This window comes from Theropithecus gelada, chromosome 5, assembly GCF_003255815.1.
Source record: "Theropithecus gelada isolate Dixy chromosome 5, Tgel_1.0, whole genome shotgun sequence".
Lineage (NCBI taxonomy): Eukaryota > Metazoa > Chordata > Mammalia > Primates > Cercopithecidae > Theropithecus > Theropithecus gelada.
The window spans coordinates 184,252,576-184,274,010 of NC_037672.1; the positions used below are offsets into that span (position 1 = coordinate 184,252,576).

Consider the following 21,435-nt stretch of genomic DNA (forward strand, 5'->3'; position numbering starts at 1 on the left):
AAATCATGAGGTCGGGAGTTCAAGACCAGTCTGGCCAACATGGTGAAACCCCATCTCTACTAAAAATACAAAAATAAATGTAGCTGGGTGTGGTGGTGGGCACCTGTAATTCCAGCTACTCAGGAGGCTAAGGCAGATAATTGCATGAACCTGGGAAGCAGAGGTGGCAGTGAGCCAAGGTTGTGCCACTGCACTCCAGTCTGTGTGACAGAGTGAGACTCCATCTAAAAAAAAAAAAAACAGGTTGATGTAATTCCCTCCTAGTCAAGATTTCAGTTGAAGAACTACTTGATACAGTTCATTTGGAGCTGTTCTGTGTCCCTTAATTGTAATAGACTTAGATGGAGTTGGCTTGGCAGGTTATAAAACCACTACAAGGGCAGAGTACTGTGGTGGCTTTTGTTGAATAAAACCTGAGAATCTACTTCCTAATATTCTACTGTAGAGATGTATATCTGTGTATGTGTGTGTATATATGTATGTGTAAAATTATACATAAATAATTTATATGTGTATATATACATGCATTCAGACACACTTGTCTTTATTCTATCACTACATGAAAAACCATTTTTAAAGCTCTCCCACCGGGCACGGTGGCTCACTCCTGTAGTCCTAGCACTTTTGGGGGCCAAAGCAGGTGGATCGTGAGGTCAAGAGATCAAGACCATCCTGGCCAATATGGTGAAACTCCGTCTCTACTAAAAATACAAAAATTAGCCTGGCATGGTGGTGGGCACCTATAGTCCCAGCTACTTGGGAGGTTGAGGCAAGAGAACTGCTTGAACCTGGGAGGTGGATGTTGCAGTGAACCGAGATCACATGACTGCACTCCAGCCTGGGTGACAGAGCGAGACTCCGTCTCAAAAAAAAAACAAAAAACAAAACAAAAAAAAAGGTTTCCCATGATTAAATAACAATTTTGAATTGTCAAAGCAAAATACTGTTTTTTCTTACAAACTTATTCTTCTGTCCATCTTAAATTTTAGGTCTAAATGACTGATCCTCAAACAGCCTACTTTCACAAATGCTTTTAAATATGTTCACATTTCCACTCACATATATCATGCTTTTGTAATATATTTTAATTGAAGTCCTCATTCCTTCTTTTAATCATTCATCCAACAAAAGGTAGGGGACCACTCTGTGCTGGGCACAGGCCTGGGCTCTGAGGGTTCATCAGAGGCACAGAGCACACATTTCACTCCACAGTAAATATCGCTAACACACCATAAATGAGTAAATATAAATGACTAAATATATATACTATCAGAAGGTGATAAGTACTACAGAGAAACATACAGTATATAGATGAGAAGGGGGACAGAAAATCTGGGGAGGCTGCAGTATTAAATAGGGTGGCCAGCCGAAGGTAACAATGAAAGGACAACATTAGAACCCTCCCCCTCCCCCTGCAAAAAAAAAACAAAAACGAATGTAGTGAGGGATAGTGGGAAAAGTAGATTTCAAATAGGGCACCAGCAAAGGCAGAAGTCCTGAGGCAGGAGTATATGAGGCTGGAAGCCCCTAAACAGCCTAAGCAGAGCTGTCATATGGCCTAAAAATGGACAAAGGACATGAGCAGCCATTTTTCAAAAGAAGACATAAGAATAGCCAACAGGCATATGTAAAAATGTTCAACATCACTGATCATGAGAGAAATGCAGATTGAAACCACAATGAGATAGCATCTCACACCAGTTAGAATGGCTATTATCAAAAAGACATAAAATAACAGACTTTGGAGTGGATGCAGAAAAAAGGGAACTCATACACTGTTGATAGGAGTGTAAATTAGTTCAACCTCTTTGGAAAACAGTATGGTTTAACTTAAACGTGAGTAGAATTACTCTTGACGACTGTGTTGTGAACAGGCTGTTCTGGGATAAGGCTGAGAGTAGGTGAGACTCCTTAGCACTGTAAAAGGCATGACAGTATGCATTATTTTTGTGAAGGTTGTGTTAGTTCATTTTGTATTGCTATCGAGGAAAACCTGAGGCTGGGTAATTTGTAAAGAAAAGAGGTTTAATTGACTCACAGTTCGGCATCTGCTTCCGGTGAGGGGTTCAGGAGGCTTAGAATCATGGTTGAAGGCAAATGGGCAGCAGGAGTGTCACACGGTGGGTGGGAGCAAGAGTGAGAGGAGGGAGGTCCCAGATCTCCTCCTAACAACGTGATCTCAGGTGAACCCATTACTGTGGGGGCACCAAGCCGTTCAAGAGGGATCTGCCCCCACGACCCAAACTCCTTCCACCAGGCCCCACCTCCAACTTTGGGGATCCCATTTCAATATTTGGAGGGACACACATCAAAGCCATATCAAACTGGGGAGAAAATCAGATATTTTATCCGATTTGGCTCTTGCCATTTAAGAAACCTGAGACTCTTAAAGAACAAGTGTGATGTTAAAATATTCAGTTACAAAGCATTGATGATTTACACTTAGAAATTAGTGCTGGCTCTAGAAAGAAGTTCAAGATTCTTCAGGGAAGGGGTGATGATAAAGCAGTCAATGTTGAGCAGCCTACAAAGTCCCTTACATGGACCAAAAGCTTCAGATTCTTTTAACAAATAAACAATGAAATGATAGTGAAAAAAAGCATACGGATGAACAGCAAAGACTTCAGAGTCAGAGAGACCGAATTTTGATTCATGATACTTGCCTGTTACCTGTGAGACCCCGTGATAAGTTACTTTACAACTGTGAGCCTCAGCTTCCACACCTGCTCATGCTGGTAGTAACAGCACCAAACTCAAAGCGTTATTAAGGGATTAAATAAAACAACTTTTTAAAAACACTTCACACAGTATCTGTTGTGAGTGCCCAATAATGATAATTATCAGTTCTCAGCTACAATAATGGAGATGTCTCAATTATTTAAAGGCAAAAGAAACTTTATTTTGGGGAACTGCACAGGATCAAAATACCTCATATATATTATATGAATTTGAAATTAGCTACCGTCTTAGAGGTTCCGGAAGAACACACTGTTGACAAAATTGGGAAAGAATAAGTTTACTTAATCAACCTCTAGTTAATTGACCCAACAATTATCTGATAATCTCCATTTCCTCTGTTCAACACGGCTGCCCTGGGGTGCTGAGAGCCTGTGGCTGGTCAGCTCTACTCCACGCCGCTGTGCAATTTTACCCTTATAAGTTGGGGCCGATGCATATTAAGCACTATGTGTATCTTTTCCTGAGATTGTTTATTCCAATTTCACTTATTACTATAATTATATATTCTAATCAGTCATTTAATAAAGTGATGAAATATGAGTACAAAAAAGGAGAGTTGTTTCCACAAAAACTAATAAAAATTCTTTTGAAGTCTTTTCAATATAAACTGTTATGCTGTTGATTATATGTGGGCAAGACAACGACAACAAACCCCAACTGGCATGGGGAGGAATATTCCATAGAATTCTGCATCCATATTGCTGGGGCGGTGTTACGTTGTGATTCAGCCTGAAGAAATAACAGTTCTAAAATTGTGCATGTATCATGAGTGTGGCTCATGAAAAACAAGCGGATCCTCAATCTGTGAACTCACATTCAAAAATGGATCCGGCCTCCTATAAAAAATGAACAATTAAATGGATAAGTGGATAATAAAATAAGAAAGTATGTAAGTATCACTTTTTTATGACTTTCCAATTTATTGTCTCTAATAATCAGTCAGCTAGTAGGCTTGATTGAATCAGGTAAGAGGACATAACTTTTAATCTACTTTTATTGGGGTCCTTCCAGGCCTCCACATAAGTGTCAGTGGCCATGGAGAAGCAAGATTGACAAGCTGTTCAACTTCAGAAGCATCTACACCTATAGGCCTTCACTGTTGAAGGCATCCCTAGTAACCACTTTTATTATTATTATTGTTATTGTTATTATTATTATTATACTTTAGGTTCCAGGGTACATGTGCACAACGTGCAGGTTTGTTACATATGTATACATGTGCCATGTTGGTGTGCTGCACCCATCAACTCGTCATTTACATTAGGTATATCTCCTCATGCTATCCCTCCCCTCTCCCCCGACCTCACTACAGGCCCCCCTGTGTGATGTTTCCCACACTGTGTCCAGCTGTTCTCATTGTTCATTTCCCACCTATGAGTGAGAACATGTGGTGTTTGGTTTTCTGTTCTTGAGATAGTTTGCTCAGAATTATGGTTTCCAGCTTCATCCATGTCCTACAAAGGACACTAACTCATCCTTTTTTATGGCTGCATAGTATTCCATGGTGTATATGTGCCACATTTCCTTAATCCAGTCTATCATTGATGAAGATTTGGGTTGGTTCCAAGTCTTTGCTATTGTGAATAGTGCCGCAATAAACATACATGTGAATGTGTCTTTATAGCAGCATGATTTATAATGCTTTGGGTATAAACCTAGTAATGGGACAGCTGGGTCAAATGGGATTTCTAGTTCTAGATCCTTGAGGAATCGCCACACTGTCTTCCACAATGGTTGAACTAGTTTACAGTCCCACCAATAGTGCAAAAGTGTTTCTATTTCTCCACATCCTCTCCAACACCTGTTGTTTCCTGACTTTTTAATGATTGCCATTCTAACTGGTATAAGATGGTATCTCATTGTGGTTTTGATTTGCAATTCTCTGATGGCCAGTGATGATGAGCATTTTTTCATGTGTCTGTTGGCTGCATAAATGTCTTCTTTTGAGAAGTGTCTGTTCATATCCTTTGCCCATTTTTTGATGCGGTTGTTTGATTTTTTCATGTAAATTTCTTCACAGAATTGGAAAAAAACGACTTTAAAGTTCATATGGAACCAAAAAAGAGCCTGCATTGCCAAGACAATCCTAAACCAAAAGAACAAAGCTAGAGGCATCACACTACCTGACTTCAAACTATACTACAAGGCTACAGTAACCAAAACAGCATGGTACTGGTACCAAAATAGAGATATTGAACAATGGAACAGAACAGAGCCCTCAGAAATAATACCACCCACATCTACAACCATCTGATCTTTGACAAACCTGAGAAAAACAAGAAATGGGGAAAGGATTCCCTATTTAATAAATAGTGCTGGGAAAACTAGCTAGTCATATGTAGAAAGCTGAAACTGGATCCCTTCCTTACACTTTACACAAAAATTAATTCAAGATGGGTTAAAGACTTAAATGTTAGGCCTAAAACCATAAAAACTCTAGAAGAAAACCTAGGCAATACCATTCAGGACATACGCATGGGCCAGGACTTCATGACTAAAATACCAAAGCAATGGCAACAAAAGCCAAAATTGACAAATGGAATCTAATTAAACTAAAGAACTTCTGCACAGCAAAAGAAACTACCATCAGAGTGAACAGGCAACCTACAGAATGGGAGAAAATCTTTACAATCTACCCATCTGACAAAGGGCTAATATCCAGAATCTACGAAGAATCTAGTAACTACTTTCATAGCCTTCCCTTTCTTTTGCTCAAGGCCTGAGGCTCACAATAAAAAGGCAGGTAAAAATGGGATGAGTGAGGCATTTCTCTAAGAAAACGAAATGTCTCTTCAGCTCTAAGGGAGGTATGGGGGTACAAATCTCACCCTCTTTTCAAGATCATCAGTCATATAACAAAAGATATGGAAACTACTAAGAAACCTAAGCAGATGGGAAAAAATGCAATAGCAACCCGTTACATAAAGAGTTGATAATTTGTGAAGTGCTAGTATAAGCTTGCAAATTATCGTTTGCCAAGACTCCCAAGGTAAGTAGAAAACAATAGGTTTTAGTCATGTTAATAATACCAGAAAAGTCATGTAAAGGGAGGAGACCTGTTAAATGTAGTCCTTACATTTATAAGAATCCTTTATAGTCATCAATGAAGACTTGTGCTAATTAATGCTTACATGACTAACTCAGTCTAGTTTTATTTAATTTAGTCCCGCTACACACACACCCAAAACTGAAATGAAGCAGGGAAGAAATTTTGTAAAAAGACTTTCCAGATGATTTTATAATGGATTGTGGAGGAAACTTTTTTTGAAAAGCTTTCTGTAAATTTTTTGAGGCTATGTAATTACAGTATTATTTGACCAGAGTATCATACTTCCTAGCATAATCTTGGATGTAAAATATATTGGAGTTTTGATTTCATATGTGGAAATAAATTAAAATAAAACATAAAACAGGGCCATTCTGCCAATAACATGGATATTTTAATGTACTGGATTATAGTTTTGGTCATGTGGACAAAAACGTTCCTGTTCCTTAATCTGTGTTCTATAATAGTATTACATTTTTGTCAGGATTACTCTAATTCTTGTCAACTCAAGTACATTGGATTCTATTATGGGTCAGCAGAGCATTTTTCTATATTTATCCAAACTTAAAGTATTATTTATTTATTTTATTTTATATTTTAAGTGTTTTCGTTTTGTTTTGTTTTGTTTTGTTTTGTTTTGTTTTTTTGAGGCAGAGTCTCTGTCACCAGGCTGGAGTGCAGTTGCATGACCTCTGCTCACTGCAACCTCCATCTCCCAGGTTCAAGCCATTCTCCTGCCTCAGCCTCCCGAGTAGCTGGATTATAGGCACCCACCACCAGGCCCAGCTAATTTTTGTGTTTTTAGTAGAGACGGGGTTTCACCACGTTGGCCAAGATGGTCTCGATCTTTTTACCTTGTGATCTGCCCACCTCGGCCTCCCAGAGTGCTGTGATTACAGGTATGAGCCACTGCACCCAGCCTAAACTATTATTTATTAATTCAACAAGTGCATTGATAGGTGAACAAGGGTGCCACCAAGTCTACCAAACAAAGATGCAGATTTGTCCCTTCAGTGATTTAGACAGGAATGATGGCAATTCCTTACTGGTTGACCTCCCTTTTTCTTTTCCCCTGCCAAACCATCTCCTGTCAAATTTTCCTTCTAAAAACAGAGCTCTGCGGTGGTCATCCTTTGCTTAAACTCCCAATGACTGCCCATTGCTCCAAGCCACAGTCCAGTGCTCAGCCTGGCCCCACAGCCCACATCAGGGAGCACTTGCCTACTGGGAAATTGCTCCCCATCTCCCACCTCTTCTTTTGTATCCCCTATACTCCAGCAAAGCCGCTGTGGCTCACTTAAGTATTTTATGTTCCCCCAACTTAATCGAGATCTCTCTTTTCTCCTCCATTTCCGTGCACCCAAATTCTAGACCCTATCCAAACCCCATATCTTCCAAGTTCTTTCCTAATTCCCCAACCAGAAGCAATGTTTGGATTTCAGCAGCATTTTACTTGCATCTTCAGAAGATGCATGATCACTTTCTACCTTGGATTGGAAGTTTTATATGCGCACCTTGCTCTTCCTACTGGGATGTGGCATTCCTGAGAGCAGGATTGATACTGCTTTATCTCTTTAACTCTTGTAAGAGCTGTCTTAGTTTGTACGTTTAGAAAGAAAATACGTATTTATTCATGGATAAGGTAGCAAGGATTCTTTCAGAATACAAAAGACAGAAGCTTAGATCAGACAAAATCTAATGCTAGCTATATAACTGAGTCAAATATTTCAGTGTGAAAGATCTAAAAGATGATTTGGTCTATTCATTTTACAAGTTAGAAAATTAAGAAGCAGAATATTAATGGATTTTTTTTGCAATTCTATATTGTATACCCCCAGATAGGATGAAATTTTAAATCATTTTCAAAATGCGACCACTTTTATTTCACTTTCTTAACTCATTCCCACAAACATATCCTCAGTCATCAGCTGAAATGACCTCACCAGAACCAGCCCTCTTGTTCCCCTACCTCGCATACCTCACCAGCACAATGACCTGATTGCTTTTCTAATTTTATTTTGACCCATATTCAGGGCAACAATGTAGTGATGTGGAAAAGAATATGTGCTTTGATATCAGGTATCTTAGGAGTTTATTCCCTGCCCTGTTACTTTCATAATTTGTAGCACTCAGGCTCTCTGAGCTTCAGTTTTCTGATTTGTAAATTTAGGATATTGAAAATATTATAATAGCTAATATTATTGAGACTTTGCTAAATGTATACTGTTCTGAATGCTTTACATTTATTGTCTGAAATCTCAAAACAACTCTACGAAGTAGGCACTATTATTATCCACACACTTACAAATGAAGTGGGTACTATCATTACCCCCATATGATAGATGGAGAAGTGACGGCTTAGAGAAGTTAGCTGGCCTGCAGAGTCACACAGTTACTGAGGAGTGGAGCTAGAACCGAAACCAAGTTCTTACGACTTCAGAGCCCATGAACAAATGGTTATTGTGAGGTTTGCAAAGGCCAGTCCTACTATTTGCTATAAAGTGTTTCTCAGGACTCCGGTTGAATGCTGTTACTCTAAGTATGTGTGAGTTAATTTTACTCCAATTACAGAAACTCTCTAGTTGTGGGATTTAAGGAACAAATGTCACATTCTGTGTCATGAGCACTCCCCATCTGTCGACATTAGGAACCTTAGCTAATTTTTCTTTTAATGTTTCAATTTCTTAAATTATGTCAACTCTTTCGAGTTAAATTGATAGTGCCTGTTTTCCATTTTGCCAACTGAAGCATCTCACTGGTGACTGAATGTCCTGGGCAGCTATCTTCAAGTTTGAAACCCAGTCCTTCCCCTGCACTCCTTTCTAACTGCCCTCAGGCAGAGGAAGAAATACCCTACCAGACGTAACAACCACCAGATAGTTCAATAGCTTTTGCAAAGCACATTTTTCTGAACTATTCAGTAGAAGCTTCTAAACATATCTTTGTATGTTCTGAAGCATAGAAAACAAATCACATTTTTCTGAATTATTCAGTAGAAGCTTCGAAACATAACTTTCTCTATGAAGTTTCCTTGTTCAAGCTTTTATGTTAATATTATAGTTCAAATGAACGACATTCCTTAACATTTTATTTTAAAAAACAAGGCTTTGATGAAGCAATAAGTCACTTGTGAAGCACAGGACATCCTTAAAAATTAGCAAGGAGAGAACAGAACTACCAAATGCACTCATTTACTGGCATTTCATTTCTACAGCCATCAGCTCAATTTCTTCTAAAATAAAAGCTAATGAGGACAATGGCATGTCCAAATGCCTTTACTGGATTATATATGCCACAGGTATACTATGTGAGCCTTGTAGCAAATTGGATGTCACATTGTTGATTCTGTATTGTTGGTACATTGGGAATGGGTTTTTTATAGATTTTAATTTTCCAGGAAGATTACGAGGGCTATAAGAAGATACATCCAACCACGCTATTTGTCCTTTTGTCTATAAATTTGTCTTTCATCCATTAAAAAAGTGATTGTTTGTGTGAGGAGTCCAGCAGACCTTACAACTATAAAACGCTGTGAATCTGTGATCTGGAGGGGTAGATGTATAGGACAAACCAATGAATCACCTAAATAGCATCCAGGCATCTCTGTGTGTGCTAAACTGTGCCACAAATGAAAGTAATCATCTTCTCTTCTCTTCCCCCACCTCTCTGTACAGTAACCTCCTGATAGAAGCTTCAGCTCTTCTTGTTGTGCTCATGTATTCCAGATATCAGCTGAGATTTCCCAAGCTCCCTGAAATCTACAGAAGTTCGGCTCGAAGCCCTATCCCAGATGCTAGAGATGACCACGTTCTCCACAAACACTTAGCAAATTCCAGGGTGGGAAGGAGAATCTGAGCAAGGAGACAACGATTACATTGTCATGGTCACGTGTGTCTTGAGCTAGTGCTTTATTGGAATTAGTTTATTCTGTTAAGAGTTTCCCACATGCCCTGTCTTTATGTGACACTCACGACAAAACAGACATAAAGCACAGGCCTCGCCTCCGGTTCCACAGGAGGCTCACCAACCCGTGCCCTCAAGTGATGCCTTTGCTGAGACTAAAGAAGATGGTAACCAAGTAAAGAGATGGAGGTTTGGAGTGTCCAAGCAGAGAAACTACACGTGGAAAAGCAAGAAGGAGCATGACATGTTCTTAGTACTGAAAGAAAATACAACTGGACTCTGCAAACATTTTCTCATTTGTAGGATAAGGGGTGGGTGTTTCTATTCCTCCTTTTCAATACATCCCAACAAAACACCTGTGCACTTCTTTAGACAAGACCTAAATGCAAATATTTTTGTTGCTTTTCCTTGTACTATCACCAAATCAAAATAATATCTTATTTTTGTATAATTCTTTACACTTTTCAAAGCAATTTCCACTGTCTATTTGAAACTTTCAGAGGCCCCTCACCACCAAAGATAATCAGTGAACTATCGTTTTTGTGGATCCATTTGCGGGTTTCAACAAAAATTAACTATAGAACTTTCTGAAACATCAAACATTTTAAAAAATGGAAAATATTATTTTTTTAACCAAAAAGCAAAAAGAGTTGTTTTTCAAACACACTTATTGCATATAGCAAAGCAGCTCATTTGGTGGGTGGGGGTGAGGTATGGCATTTTTTGTCTTACAGCCATGAGAAACAGCATTTTAGAATAATAACAATTATTATTATTATTATTATTATTATTATTATATTGAGAAGGAGTCTCGCTCTGTCACCCAGGCTGGAGTGCAGTGGCGCAATGTCACCTCACTGCAAGCTTCACCTCCCGGGTTCACGCCATTCTCCTGCCTCAGCCTCCCGAGTAGCTGGGACTACATGTGCCCGACACCATGCCCAGCTAATTTTTTTGTATTTTTAGTAGAGGTGGGGTTTCACCAAGTCAGCCAGGATGGTCTTGATCTCCTGACCTTGTGATCCACCCGCCTCGGCCTCCCAAAGTGCTGGTATTACAGGCATGAGCCACCGTGCCTGGCCCTGGAATAATTATTTACACATTTGTAAATCTTTTAAAAGAATAGAGTATATAACATGTTGAAATGGAATCGTTGTTACACTTTGATAAAACGTTAAACAGAAGCCAGGTCTCCCTTTTCACCTTTCTAACGTCCCCTTTGGTCTGATGACAGTCATAGGGGTGAGGGATTGAAGGGGATTCAGGTGGTAGGCTCTGGGCCTGCCTAGGCCTTGCCAAGAAGCAGTTACCAGCTTGGCAGTGCATACCTGAAGAAGTACAATTGAACATAAGGCTCTGTTGACTTGCCTGTAAATTGTTCTGTTAGAGTTGGTCTATTTAAAGCAGTTATGAATGCATGGGTCAGTGCTATTGGAAAAGAGCACTTTTGTACACTTTCAGAGGCCTCAGAAGCAGTGTATTCTCCCCATCTGACCCTCCAGATGGTTCCAGGCCAAGCGTCTCTCGGGGAAGGCTGGCTTCTCTCAACGCCCCCTTTCTGTCTGTGTTTCTTGGTTACCAGACTTGCTTACTTTGTACTATCCTCAAAGCCCATGACTTCCTCTGCTTTTGTCTCTACAGAACCTTCCTTTTCTCAAAAGTGCTCACAACCTTCTCTGTGCCTTAGCGATCACAAGACTGAGCACATTTCCTGTTCGCTGAATAAGCTCTATTCAATGCAAATAAATTAAAGAGGAATAAGCAAATTGCCGTAATGCTGCGATTGCTCATTAAGACTCTGAAAAATACTCAGGAGCATAGACTTGTTCCCTTAGAAATACAATAAACAGGGCCGGGCGCGGTGGCTCAAGCCTGTAATCCCAGCACTTTGGGAGGCCGAGACGGGCGGATCACGAGGTCAGGAGATCGAGACCATCCTGGCTAACCTGGTGAAACCCCGTCTCTACTAAAAAATACAAAAAAAAAAAAACTAGCCGGGCGAGGTGGCGGCGCCTGTAGTCCCAGCTACTCGGGAGGCTGAGGCAGGAGAATGGCGTGAACCCGGGAGGCGGAGCTTGCAGTGAGCTGAGATCCGGCCACTGCACTCCAGCCGGGGAGACAGAGCCAGACTCCGTCTCAAAAAAAAAAGAAATACAATAAACAGGTCATTGAAATCTTTGAACATGAAACGTCTGCTATGTGCAGAAGTGCTGTATTGACATTGTTACTGTGGATTTCATTTTCTCACTGTTTCGATAATTTTTACTCCACACTCCATTAAAATTATTATTTTAAAAAATTAACACAAAGGCTTTCCCTTCTTCTCTGATGGGCACCAGACCGAAGTTGATGTGCAATAGAAAGGAAATATTAATCAGAGTGCAAAGCAGTGGAAAGATCCCCACTGCTTTGCAGATTAGAAATGGACGTCAGGAAGTTTCCTGCAGGTGGTCATGTTATCTCTTTACTCTCTTTGTAAAGAAACAATTTACAAAAAAATGTTGAGTCTTACCCTAGGAGGAAGGCCATCCTGGAGACAATGGCTTTGCCCTGAAGAAGACCGTGCTGTTAAACACCATAGAAATGATATGGTAGTGAGAGTTGTAGGTTGTGGATCTGAGAGCTGGCTCAGCCTTGCCGCCCACCAGTCAAGGGATCTTGGTGAAATCACCAATTCCTCTGAGCCCCAGTTTCCTCATCTGTAACATGGATTTCATAAAAATAACTTCTTGTATTGTAAGAGTTGAAAGCACGAATACACATATAATGTAAATAATTTCTCATTGGACAAATCATATGAAAAGTACTCAATAAATAAAACATTATTGTTTGTTAGTTCTTGATTTAGAGCCATCTGAGTCTTTTCTGTACCCTTGTAGATAGCTTGGTCAGCTCCATGGAGCAGAGCTGAGTTGACAGTTTTGGTGGTGGTGAACTGTTAAGGAATAGAATGTTTGATGAACTAATATCCCCTATTCCATGAGTCAACATATCCACTCCTGCAGTGGTACTGAGGGAAGACCCTGGGTTGTCATCACTGTGGCAATGCTAGTGCAATAGCTTAATGAGTTCTTTCTGCTTGTTGCACAGACAAAACAAATTCACTGAGATGGTCACATTGCAGTAAAAAAAAGGTTTAATTAACACACGGCTGGCCATGCAAGAGATCTAGAGTTATCACTCAAATCAGTCTCTCCAAGAACTCAGAGGCTAGGGTTTCTGTGGATTATGTGGTGTGCAGGAGGCTAGGGAATGTGTGCTGCTGATTGGTTGGGGATGAAATCTTAGGGTGTGGAAAATGGTCGTTGTGCACTGAGTACACCTCTGGATGGGGCCACAGAACCAGCTGTCATGAGTCGCAGCTCCAGCTTGAGTCTGTCAGTTGCCAGAATGCAAAAATCTGAAAAACATCTCAAAAGACCAGTCTTAAGTTCTACAATAGAGATGTTACCTGTTGAAGCAATTGGGGAAGTCACAAATCTTCTGACCTCTGGCCACATGATTCCCGGGCAGTAGGGGATTATAGAAACTATAATTCTGCTACATTTTAGAATTCAGGCCCCTCTCATGATCTTAAACTTATGGCCTTTCATTAGTTTCTGGTCCTTGAGCAAGGATAGAGTTGTTTTTTGGGAGGACCTGTCATCATCCTTGCTTTTAAGTTACTATTAACTGAATTTTTCCTATGGTTAGCTTGGCCTAGCAATGAGCAAAGACAACCAGCCTATTAGGCTAGAAGCAAGATGGAGTCAGCCATATTAGATTTTTCTCACTGTCATAATCTTTGCAAAGCCAGTTTCACTACCACCCGGTATAATGCTAGAAATAGCACAGGGCCCAATTGATATCTACTAACTTGAAATGCTCTGACATACTTGGTAGTAAACTTTTTTAGTAGTAGAAAATCTAAAGTTTAACTGTTGCACACAAACATTTTTTTTATCATGTAGTAATACAATTAATTCTCAATAGAAATGAAAAATAACTAACCAAGAGCAACAGATCATCTGCATTGTTATCCAGACATATTCAGTTGTTTGCCAAGAAACTGTAAGTTAACCTTTATGAATAAGAACAATGTCTTTGTTCTGCTTATTATAGATGGAACATAAATTCTGTAAGGATTCCCCAATGCCATCCATGGAACTCGGTGTGCTAGCATGAATTTTTTAAATGTTGAAATTATATTTAGAAATGATAAGAAAACCAAACACCACATGTTCTCACTTACAAGTGGGAACTAAACATTGGGTACTCATGGACACTGAGGACTAATGAAGGGAAAAAGAAGGGGACAAGGTTTGAAACACTAATGATTTGGTACTATCCTCACTCTCTGGGTGATGAGATCATTCATATCCCAAACCTCAACAGCATGCAATATACTGTGTAACAAACTGAATCTAAAATAAAAGTGGGGTTTTTAAAAAAGAAATGATACAAATGGAGCAGTATTTAGAGAGTTCATATGCAAGGTGCAGAACAATGACCCTTGTTTTCTTGATTTTCCTTTTGTATTTTTTATGACGAACTGAAATCCTATTCATTTTTACTATATCATTAAGTTTTTACCAGATAAATTTTAGATTTACCAAGGAGAAATCAAGACTAACATTTAATAGTTTCATACATTTAATATGCAAGTCTGATTAAGCTAATAAAGGTAAGTTTTAATGTGTTTTTTTGTTTAGAAATGCTGATTTATATTCATGTGTAATAATTAGGGGTGAATGAGCATTTTAGTCGATTGGGTAAAGTGACCTCCAACTCAGTAATCTAGCTTTTGCTTTTCCTGTATTAATTTATGAATAATTTACATTTGGCTCCTGGGCATTTTACAATACACAATGACATGAATATCTTGATAAACTGCTAATTAACAATTTTATCAGCAACCTTTCCCCAAAACAGAGCAGATACCATGCTTTAATAACTTTGTGCTTTTAACTATGTCTAACATAGTGCTTTGCAAGGGGTAGCAAAGGATAAACATTAACAAATTATTAATTTCCATGAGCTACTCAATGAATGTTTCAAATGTCATTTCAAGCACTTTTCATGGAAAACTAAAACCTTGTTATTTTCTTCATAAAGGATTGTATTCAGTGTTTATTAATCCATGCATTTGGACTGTGTGACTTAGCTGCTGATAACTTTAAGCAAACCGAACACTTTTCAACTAAAGATAGTTGTCTTGCAATGGCAAACTAAATAAAATACATGTAAGAAATGCAACTCAACCAAAAACCTTTATAGAAAATACTTGTAATAAACTCAGTAGAAGTTTTTCTTTAAATGGAGACATAACTTCTATTGTCCAATTAGAAAATATTTTAAAAATTAAGAAAATCCATTCTTAGGAAGAGCAAAAAAAAAAAAAAAGGACATGGTCATATTCTTCTTAAGAAGTGGATGCAGCTGGAAACCATCATTCTTAGCAAACTATCACAAGAACAGAAAACCAAACACCGCATGTTCTCACTCATAGGTGGGAACTGAACAATGAGATCACTTGGACTCGGGAAAGGGAACATCACACACCGGGGCCTATCATGGGGAGGGGGGAGGGGGGAGGGATTGCATTGGGAGTTATACCTGATGTAAATGACGACTGCACCAACATGGCACAAGTATACATATGTAACAAACCTGCACGTTATGCACATGTACCCTACAACTTAAAGTATAATAATAATAAATAAATTAAAATAAAAAAAAAAAAGAAGTGGGCAGTAGCATTATCCTTTAGATAGTAATTGGGCATTATGTAGTAATTATTCCAAAATTGGGCATATTTTTTGACCTAAGAATTACATAAGGAGAAAAATTTAAGGAAGTAACTCTAAATTCAGAAAATCCTTTATAAAAAACAGTGTTCATGAAAATATTATTTATATAGAAAAGAATCAAAGCCTAATTTTCCATCAGAAAGGAAATAATTACTTGTGATATAGCCACATCATTGAATAATATGGACTCATTAAAATGGCTACAATAATCTGGAAAAATATTTAAAATTAAATTACATCAAAAATAGAGTATAAAACTCTATTCAACAATGTTAATAATACTTCCTTTCAAATTGAATTATGGATTTTTTCTCTTTTCTAATTTTATGCATTTATTATCTTTTAACTACTATATACTTGTTTTACAGTTTAAGAAAAATAAATTGCTGAGTTCATTGCAGGGATCCTTTTGGAGATTATGCTCTGAATTACTTTGTAGCCCAAGAGGTTATATCATGTGAACTCAAGAGAGCAAAGTACGGTTTTAAGAGCTCTCAGATGCAAGGGGGCCCATTAAAGATTCTTTGTCTAACCCAGTCAAAGGCAGAGGGGAGGCAATATGTGAAACTCTCGGTCATGTGTAGAGATCTGTGTGTCTGAAGAAGTCAGTATGACTACAGCTTAAACAAAAACAGATGGAATATCCGCAGATGAACTGAATATATAGACAAGGAACAGATCAAACTTGCCCATGCTCCTCCTCAGGGAAATGGAAAGATTTCCAAAAAGCTTTGTAAAGAAAATGACAATATTCGATTTACATTCTACAGAGATCATTGTGATAGTTTAAAGGACCGGGGATTGAATCTAGGAGACCAGTTGAGGAGCTATGGCTATAGTAGATGGAGGTAGTCATGGGGCCTGGATTATGATGGGGAGTGGCAGTGGAGATGGAGGGAGGTAGAGATATTTGAAACATATTGTGAAGATAAAATTAGCAAGACTTTGTGATGGATTGATAGTGGGAAATAAATGAAAGTGAGACATCAAGAAATTTACTTTGATTTATAGTTAAGAATTTTGTGTTTTTTTAAAATCACAAGTGACTGCTGAATTTGATTACTGTTTTAGCATCTATAATACGATTATATGATTTTCTTGTTATTTCTGTTACTATGACATGTCATATTTATTGATATTTAAATGTTAAGCCACTTTTGTATTTTCAATATAAATTTCACCAGGTTGTAATGTAATTATTCTTTTTATATATCACTCTTAAATTATTCATTTATGTTTTGCTTAAGGATTTTTTACCTATGTTTAAGAGAGATATTGGGCTATCATTTTCTTTACTTATCATGTTCTTCTTAAGGTTGGCTATCAAGTGGTGCTTGCCTCATAATAGTAGTTTGGAATAATTTTTTCTTTTTCTATTCTTTGGGAGAGTTTTTATGAGGCTGAGGTTATTTCTTTCCTAAATATTTGTAAAAATTCACAGTTGATCCATTTATATCTGGGTTTTCTTGGTGAGAATGTTTTTTAATAAAAGACTCCATTTTTCAATAGATAACCACATCTTGTATCTATTTGTTTCAATTGTGACATTCAGGATGTCTGTTAGTTTCAGTTGTAATGAGACATTTATGGAATCCTCTTCTTGTGACCTCATACCCTGGTTACACCTTGGGGATTCACTGTAGTCTCTTGATCCACAGCTTTCAGTTGCCCATCAAGTGCTTTCTGTGGCCCCTCAAGTGCTTTCTGTTTCAACATCTGATCAGTGTTATGAAGCATGGCTGGGTTATATATTATAATTTTCAGGGCCATTATTAAAACTAACCATACCATTCTTTTGCTTAATACTTGCAAAAATTTTGCCATCTTCTATCACGCTTTGACATATTTTTCTGCCTTTTAAGGTCTAGCTATCTGCACATGTTTTGCCATACCTTGTAAGGATAGTGCTAAAAAGTCTTTGTAAGCCTTTGAGTGTTGTTCTTATAAAGAGATAACAAGCATTGTTTCACCAGCCTTTTTTAGTTATCATAAGTAATAATTTCACTGTGCTCGTTTACCAGGTTCAGATTTTGGAGTTCTGAGGGATTCCTGGTTGAATAGACTTGTGCTAATTCATAGTATGCATTGCTAAGGAGCTTAATGAATCCACCAGTAATTTGAGATCTATATTTGGTAGCTATTGTACTCTGACAAGTAATATCAAAAAAACTATAATCAAAAACTATAATCAACTTTTTACGTGATTCTGAAGTCATCCTCACAGAGTTATCAAGAATTCTCGACAGAAATGTGGTTATAATTAAGCATCTGTCAGGCTGCCCTTTGACCCACTTCCTTGAAACTGAAAGTCCTGTTGCACTGGGGACTGACCACTTGCATCCCCACTCTTTCTATGGGTAGGATATTTGACCTTAGAATCACAGGGCTTTTGCTTAAAACAGGATCTCTGACACTGGAATCATAAAGCTTTTGCTTAAGAGCTGCTTAAGCAGATCCTGACTTCCAGCAGGACAAGAGAGGTCAACCGGTCTCAAGGCCCCACAGAAGACCTGAATGAGCATAAGAATACGGTTTCTTCACCTGCTGGCCCCATGACTTCACCCTGCACAATTCAGCCAATCAGTGATCTCTACACTCCAGCCCATGCCAAAACCCTTAAAATTCCTAGCACTAAACTACTCAGGGAGACAGAGTTTGAGTTTTCCTCCCGTCTCCTCATTTGGCAGCCCTACAGTGAAACCTCTTTCTCCGCTGCTAATGGGTATATCTATGTATTGACTTGCCACACTCATGGGGCAACAAACTTATGATTTCAATCCAACATGATATGACAACCTGACATGGCAAGAGTGGGTTCAGCTTGTTCAGAAGGTAAAGGACTCTTCAGCCGGTGCAGGTCATCCCTCCTGAGAGGAGTAACATAAACAGTTCCTTGCATCGTTGTTTCCTATTTTACAATGTGCCTAGGATTTTGTCTTTAATTCAGATGTGGTAATGCCAGTAGATCAGGAGTCAAACACCATTGAAAAGATAGTTTGGGCCGGGCATGGTGGCTCATGCCTGTAATCCCGGCACTTTGAGAGGCTGAGGCAGGCAGATCACTTGAGGTCAGGAGTCCAAGACCGCCTGGCCAACATGTTGAAACCCATCTCTACTAAAAAATACAAAAATTAATCAGGTGTGGTGGCACAGACCTTTAATCCCAGCTACTCAGGAGGCTGAAGGAGGAGAATCACTTGAGTCCAGGAGGCGGAGATTGCAGTGAGCTGAGAACACGCCACTGCACTCCAGCCTGGGTGACAAAACAAGACTCCATCTCAATAAATAAATAAATAAATAGAAGAAAAGATAGTTTATCACTCATGGTTCCCAAGAGAGGGGCATGACACACTGAGGGCCACAGGAGGAGGCACAGGGGCAGTCAGGAGGGAGAAGGGGAGGAGAAAGTATGGACCAGGGCCAATACTGTCCTTTTTGAGGCAGTAAATGATCGAGGTAGGGTAGAAAAGCTGAGCGGTGGTAGGATTGGATAGTTTGAATAATTTCAGCAGACTCTGGGACATGAAGGTCATCCCTAGTTATCTGGTACCCTCCTCTGGGGCGATTTAGGGCAGGAGGAGAATGCCCTGTGCTGCAGGAGCCTGATGAAGGAAAGCAGATGTGGATATGTACTTGGGATTTGTTGGCTTGCATACCACAGGTGTGCTCACAGGAAACTTGTTAGCCTTCTCTAGGAAATTAGCTAATTAACAGTCCCCCCACCCCCAGGTCCACAAGACTCCAAATATGTCAAAGCATCGTAAAATACAGAAAGTAGAAAATATGATTAATACAGCTCCATTGTCTTTACAGATATCCGTCATAACCGTGTCAAATGCTGAAAGGGCAGGCTTAAAGCATTTTGTCTGCAAACAAAGCTGGCAGAAATCAGCATGTATTCAGGTCAGCTGGTTTGTATTCATCCGCAGCTTGTTCTAGCTCCTCTAAGGATGCCAAGTCCTCCCAGGGGCTGTTTTCTTTCCACAAATTCATTTGTTAACTGATGGCATAGCCCAGTAAAAGTATTTGTTGCATATTGAGTGTGCTCCCCATCACAAGCACTGATGAAAAGTGAAACCTGTGAGAACAGTGTTTCCACGTCAGGAACAGTAGGCATGGAAAACCTCACAAACAAAACAGCAAGAACCCTCAAAAGATGTTCCTGTATATCAGGAGCCCCAAGCACAATACCCAGATGATGTAAGTTCTTTGCAGGGAATTCTCTACTCCAGTCAGTCAGTTCACAAAGCTGAGTCATTTGCCCTTGAGTTGAGAGCTGTGGTTCATTGGTCACATATTGCTTTGGGGCAGGCATCATTCCCTCATACAACCCAAGTGGTAGAGGCAGCTTAGGCAGGACTAGGTGGCCACTCTGGGAGGAAGGACTGCCGCAATTTAGCAGAGGGATTCAAACATTTTTCCAGGAGTGGATAAGCTAATTTACAAGGGACCGAGACAATAATCCAGATTGTGTGGCACTGGCAAAAAGATAAACCTGTAGATCAGTTGAATAGAATTGTGAGTTCACAAATAAACTCATACATTTACAGTTCATTGACTTGGACAACAGTGCCCAAAATCAATCAATGGGGAAAAAATAGCATGCACCAAATGGTTCTGGGACAACTGAATAGACATAAGCAAAAGAATAAATGTGGACCCCCTTGCTCATCCTGTTTATAAAGATTAACTCAAAATCTACCATAGCCCTAAATATGAGAGCACTCCAAAAGCACAAGCAACAACAGCAACAAATATAAATTGGACTACATTAAAATTTAAAAATTTTAAAAATTAAAAAATGTCTTGATACCATCAAGAAAATGAAAAGACAATCCAGGGAATGGGAAAAAATATTTGAAAACTCATATATCTGACAACGAACTTGTATTTACCAACACTATGTAAAGAACTCTTACAGCTCAATAATAAAAAGACAGATAATCCAATTTAAAAAATGAGTGTAGAACCTGAACAGACATTTCTACAAAGTAGATACACAAATGGCCAATAAACACATAAAAAGATGTTCAACATCATTAGACATTAGAAAAACGCAACTCAGAAGCACAATGAAATACAAATCCACCCTCACTGGGGTGATTATAATCAAAGAAACAGACAACAACGTGTGTGAAGAAGGATGTGGAGAAACTCGACTTCCCATTCCTTGCTGAGAATATAAAATAGTCCACCTGCTTTGGAAACATTCTGGCAGTTCCCCACAATGTTAAACCCAGAGTTACCGTATGACCCAGCATTTCGATCCCAGGTATATAGCCAAGAGAAATGAATACATACGTCCATACAAAAGTTTGTGCATGAATGTTCATAGCAGTGCTATCCAAAATAGTAAGAAGTAGAAATAGCACAAATGTCCTTAAACTGATGAGTGGATGAATAAATGTGGTCTGCTCATATGGTGGATTATTATTTGAATCAAATAAATGAAAATAAAAGGAATAAAAATAATGATACATGCTACAACAGGGATGGACCTTGAAAACATTACACTAAGTGAAAGAAGTCAGTCACAAAAGCCACATATTTATATAAAGTATTCAGAATAGCCAAGTTTATAAAGACAGAAAGCACATTAATCCTAATATCTAGGGCTGAAGACTGTAGGGAAGAAGGATTATGAGGTGAATGCTAATGATGATAGGATTTATTTTTGAGTTAATAAAAGTTTTCCAAACTTGGATTGTGGTCATGCTGTCCATTTCTATGAATATACTAAAAACCATTGGATTGTAAACTTCAAGTGTTGATTTTATGGCATGTCAATTATGCACTAATAAAACCGCTAAAAACGTTACTCAGAAAATGCAATAAAAATTACCTTGAAGTTTGAAAAGACGATTTAAATTTATTTAAATTACATCAGATTATAATACTTAAATTTTATGTAGTAATACTTAGGTTTATTTTAAAGTTGTCACCACTTATTTAAATATG

The 21,435-nt window shown here is 38.7% G+C and overlaps 1 pseudogene; it reads right to left on the bottom strand.

Moving 5' to 3' along the window:
* Positions 1-17,085: 17,085 nt before the first annotated feature.
* LOC112624404 lies at positions 17,086-19,795 on the bottom strand (annotated as a pseudogene).
* Between the last annotated feature and the right edge of the window lie 1,640 nt (positions 19,796-21,435).